The sequence below is a fragment of the Pongo abelii genome, chromosome 2, assembly GCF_028885655.2.
Source record: "Pongo abelii isolate AG06213 chromosome 2, NHGRI_mPonAbe1-v2.0_pri, whole genome shotgun sequence".
Taxonomy (NCBI): Eukaryota; Metazoa; Chordata; class Mammalia; order Primates; family Hominidae; genus Pongo; species Pongo abelii.
This window is the reverse complement of record NC_085928.1, coordinates 190,290,151-190,296,161: the sequence shown is the minus strand read 5'-3', so window position 1 is coordinate 190,296,161 and position 6,011 is coordinate 190,290,151.

Below are 6,011 nucleotides of genomic sequence, written 5' to 3'. Positions count from 1 at the left end.
ACTGAGCACCAGGAAACCGAGAGAGTAGGATCTAACCTAGGCCAGGCCACCAAACATCTGTGTGACTTTGAACAAGTCACTTAACATCTCTGTGCCTTAAGTCATAAAAGATAGTAACAATCATTGACTATGTCATTTAAAAACTATATGAGGCCAGATGTGAAATAACTTGTAAAACTGTAAATCACTTCAAACCTCTTGTCCCTTATTATTGAAGTAGGCTGCTTTATTCCCTATACATTATACTGTGAAGTCTTTGAGATATAATTGTTTCTTTTAAGTACTGTTCTGAGTGCAATTAAGCTGTTTCTTTCATGACTGCCACTTTTTGGCCACATTACCTCAAGACAAGTATTATTATTTAATGAAAAACAAGTAAATGGATTTTGCTTTTCAAATTAAGAAAATTAACTTGAGATGATATGGCTTTTGACAGCAACAACAATTGTGAGCCAAGCTGTCTAATTTGGAATGCAGGAACACTCAACTATGTGGATTTAATTGATTCTGGAAAAACAGTGCATTGTTTTGAAACACGGTGTTATCTTCATGTGTCTTATTTCATTAATAGTTTTAGGGAAAAACATCAGACTTTTCATCCAGTTTGGCTCCTCTAGTCAAATGCTCTGTGATCTCTGACAAGTCACTTAACATCTCTAGATTTTAATTTTATTTGAAAATCACTTGGAGTAGTTAATATCTAAAATCCTTCCTAGTTCCAAAATCCAGACTGTTTCACAATTATTACAATTTTATGTTATTTTTATTTCTCATAGAGGTCAAGGGTTGCAGGGGAGGGGAGTCTAGCTATGTGGCACAGGCTGGTCTTGAACCCCTGGCCTCAAATGATCCTCCCTCCTTGGCCTCCCAAAGTGCTGGGATTACAGGTGTGAGCCACCATGCTTGGCCCCATTATAATTTTTTAAACAGTTTTTATATATTTTTTCTTTTATTAAAATAATAAATGCTTGGTTGGAATTAATTTACCCAGAATCAAGCTAATGACAGCCCAGTGATGGTATTTATAAAATGAAGTTGTCAAAATGAAAGAATGACTTTTTGGCGAAAGAGTATTAAAGTGTAATTGACTTTGAAATAACCTGCCTAGGCACGACTCACAAATTCTACCCAAAGCAACATTCTTTAAACTGTTTGCTTAGTATGTAAATTAAAATCATCATTAAAAGACCGGTGGCCATGTGGCGGCTCTATGATTAATGATTTCCACAGCCGAAGTGGGAGCTCTTAGTTAATTAGCCTGCCTGATCTTTTGCTCCTTGTGCTTTCTGGGATAGAGCTGGGTGCAGATGTGCTTCCCTGGGGGACAGGAAGGAATCCTCAGTGGTAGGGACCACACTCTTTAGCTGACCTCAGTGATCTGATCTCATCCACCTCCTCACTTCATCCTTTTTAGCTAAAGGAAGGTCATTCCTTGAAAGACAAGGTGATAATGGCCCCAATAAGAGAAGCAGAGTTATTATATCATCATACTCCATCCCTGATGAAAATCAAAGTAATAAATCACTTAGCAAGAATTAAGCAAGAAAACATACTTAGCAAGAATTAAGAAAAAAGTAAAGCAAATTTCAAACTGGTTTTCATTTAAAAGGACGAAGTCCATATTCTTTTTGCACATTTGCCTCTTTGCTTTTGCTTCTTTGTCCCTATCCTTATGGTAGATACCTGAGTACGGTGGGAAAAACCATCTCACAATTGCACAATATATCCATGTAACAAACCTGCATATGTACCCCCTGCATCTATACTAAAAATTTTAAAAATTTTTAAATTTTTAAAATAAAAAGTAATCTCTTGGCTTTCTTACTAACTTGTTTTGTAATTTTGGCAAGTGAGTACCTCTCTGAAATTCAGTTTCTTCGTAGGCAAAAAACATTTCTAGCTTTAAAATTTCTTCAACTCAGTGACTCCATAACTCCTTTTATCTTACTGGAAAAAAAAGTGAAAAAGAATATTCATGAAGTCTCAAGGTCCAGGCAGCTGTAGGTCAGAAATTGGTAAGGCAAAGATTTAAGAAGACAAAGCAGAGAGGATTGGGGAATGGAAGCCTCAGTCAGGTTGTCTGTAGCCAGGTCAGCAAGACCTGGAGGCACTGGTAATATCGGAGCTGTTTACACTTTCACCGGACCACTGTTGTTTCTATCCTAAGCACTTGGATTATTCAGAAATTCAGTTCTGAAAATGTTAACCTAGACTCCAATCAAAAAGATGATTCCAATCATCTTTTCCATTTCTACTCTTGGATTGCCAAGCTCTCGTGACAAAAATCATGTAAAATTCATGAAAAATCTGTGGTTTTCAACCCTTCAGCAACCACCTTAAACCCTATGACACCTTTTCTCTCTCACCTCTTTCCCTGAGCAGATAACTTCCCCTTAACCTCATAGAAAACAATAGACATTTTTTACCAGGAACTCTCCAATGTTTTGCTTTCTGTTAACTAATTTCTCCCAGCATTTAATATGGTTGTTTTACCTTCTTAAAAAGTAGTCCTACATTCTCTTGGGATTACTTCACTATTCATTTCCCTTTCCTTTCGTAGCCAAGCTCCTAAGAAAGAATTTTTTTGCTCTTTCTTCTCCATCTTCTACTTCTCAATCACTTTCTGTCTAGATTTGGGTTTCCTCAGAAGCAGACTCTGGGAAAAGGACTCAAGTGCAAGTAGCTTATTTCAGTGATGATCCCAGGAAACACCTTAGGGGTAGAAAAAACTAAGGAAAGAAAACACCAATACAGGGTATGCAATCGAACAATCAATCACCTTTATGCTGGTAATTCTCAAATCTTTTCCTGCATGGTACATTCCAAGTTCTAAGTCCGTGTTTATAAATCTACCAAATGTCCGTAAGTGAATGTCTACTCAACTCAAACCCAGCATCTGCAAATATTGTTTTCGTGGATTCAAGGCCTGGCTTTCCTAATTCCTACATATGTGACATTGAGAAAGTTTTTCTTTTTTTTTTATTATACTTTAAGTTCTAGGGTACATGTGCACAACGTGCAGGTTTGCTACATATGTATAAATGTGCCATGTTGGTGTGCTGCACCCATTAACTCATCATTTACATTAGGTATATCTCCTAAGAGCAAGTTATTTAACCTCTGCAAGCCCTAGTTTATGCCTCCATAAAAACAGGGATAATATTATTCTTCTCCATATATGTTTGAGGGTAAATGAGGCTGTTTGTATTAAGCAGTAAGCAGAGTGCCTAGTAAATAAGAAGTGATCAATAATTATTAACTGCCAATATTAATGTAATAATGACTTTTTCCACAAACCAATTTCTTCTCATACATTCCCCATCTTTGTTAATGCCGTTGCCATCTGCCCACTTGCATCAGACATTTTCAAATCATTCCAGAATCTTTCTTTCTCAACATCAGGCACCATATTCTGCCAATTCCATCTGCCACATATTTCTTAATTTTGTCACTTTTTTCTTCATTGTTTTTCCTCTGTCTCAATGCCAGCCCTCGTCACCTCTTGCTTAAATTAGAATTCCGTAGGGTATTCTCCATGTCTACAGTGCTGAGCATAGTGTATGACACAAAATAATTACTTAATGTTTGAATGAATGAATATCATCAAATCACCTCTGTTATAACAAATGGTACCAAAATCCATCTCTGCATAGGAATCTTCCTTGATTCCACATTTGCTTCCATGGCACACATTTAACCCACGAGTAACTCTATAACTTCTACCTTCAAAATACACTCAGAGTCTAAGCATTTCTCAGCACCTCCCCTACTAAAGTTCCTAGTCCAAGAACAGATTCTTACCTGTCCACCCAGCCTTTTGTCCTCTGTCTTTCGATGTATCTACTACATGGTAACTGGGGCAATCAGAGTATAAATAAGATCTTACCATACCTTGCTTAATACCGTCTTGTGACTTCTCGATATCATCTGCAAGAACTCTGAAGCCTCCTGTTGATTTTTCTTACCTTCTCTCTTTCCACTTGTCATCCTACTCATTTTACTTTGGCCACAATGGCCTTTGTGCTGTGCCTGGAACTCATCAAACCTGCTTTTGCAGTTGCTGTTTTCCTGCTTGGAACATGCTGCCCCTGAGTCTCCACACAGCTGCATACTTCTCAGCAACACCGCGTATTTATCTCATTATCTGATTTATATCTTTACATCTTATTGTCTATCTCCCTAACCCCACTCCTCAAATGTAAGCTACTTGAAGCAAAATTTATATCTCATTTATCACTGTCTCCCATAACCCAGAACAGTGCCTAGCACATAGTAGGAACTCAATAAGTAAATATTAAATAATAACTTTTTTCCAAACTAGATTCATTTAGGACACTAAATGAGGTAAAAAGAGATTAAAATATATTAATAAGAACATAACAATAACAATAAGACCCCAAATGCATATAGATAAGAGTGGAAAGTAAATTTGGAAAATTGGAAATAGCTAATTTGATAAAAGTTCGTGTTTCTTTTGGAAAAAAGTCTTAATTATCATGAAAATGTGAGAAGGAAAAGGTACAAAAATGCTTTAATCTGGAGCATTATATGTAAACTGCTATGTGAGTGCTATGACAATAAGTTCTGCTGCAATTCTAAGAAGAAAGAAGTCTTGTATGGACAGACTGATCTGAGAAGTATGAGATTTTTAAACTACAATAATGTTAACATCTTCATAAAATAGCATATTCAAAATTCTCACTTTTTAATGGGCTGAGTTGAAATGTGTGTGTGTGTGTGTGTGTGTGTGTGTGTGTGTAGGGGCAATGAGCTTCTGGGCCTCAGGCTGCTCATCAGTTTGTAGGTGGCACAGCCACTTGTCACAGCCTTCCCATTCCACTTAACCTGGAAACTCTGAGCAAGTTTCTGAGGTTGTCTTGATTTCTCTTGAGAGTCCACATACCAAAAGCGGTTCTTACGGTAAACTCGAGCTGAGAAACAAATTGATCTGAGACTGCTCCCATGATTCCCATTACCAGAAAATCCTGCTTCTCTTAATTATAGCACAGATTTTCAGTGTTATTTAAAAAAAACAAAACGATTTTTTTTTTAAGGAAGTGGTAGGAGAAGGAGTGTATCACAATTTGGTGCTGTCATGATGAAGCAAGAGCCTCAGCAATCCACTTAGTGAGATATTTTAATAAACCACTTCTCGAGTTCTACTTACGTCAATGATGACAAAGTGAGATACATGAAGCTACTTTACAGGTAAAGAGCTCATGTTTATACAGCTTAGGCAAACTTAAGAAAATAAATCCAGATAATTCTGTCAATAGTAACACAAAGTTTGAGAAATGGTCTCATTCTCATTCCCCTGAACTGGACAATGACAAATCAGAGCACTTAGAAAAATTAATGCTGGTGATTTATTCCCCCAAAATATTGGTAAATAGAAATTTTCTATTTGTTTTAGGTTTTAGAATTGATGTTAAAAGGGTATAAAGCCATTGGCTGCTGTGACAGAAATTGCTAGCTGATAACACCAAATCTTTTCTTTCTGTACACCCAGGTAAACTATATTTTCCAGCCTCCTTTATAGTTAGATATGTCATGTGACTGAACTTTTGCCAATAGAATGAGAGCGAAGGTGAACCAGTCCCTTTATAATTAATTTATGAAGCCTCCCACGGGTGATTTTCATTGTCCCTTTCCCTTCTGGCTTGATGCAAATGAGCATAGTGACCTTGAAAGCAACATGATGAAACTGTTAGAGCCACAGGATACAAGACCCTAGGTCTTTGAATTATTTGGTGGCAAGTCGCTTGTCAATCAGGATTTTACCCAAGTGAAAAGTAAACTCCTCTCATGTCCAGCCTCTGAGATGTGGGGATTTATCTTTTATATTAGTTAGCATTACCTTAACAAATGCAGCTGGTTAAACTTGCTGCCTAGAAATTAAAGGCCCTGCTGGTTCCGTCATAAGTTTAAAAGTGCTGAGAATTTTAAAAAGTATCTTAAATCTCTTAATCTTGTATTTTTCTACTCTACATGTAACTTTCTAACAATAATCT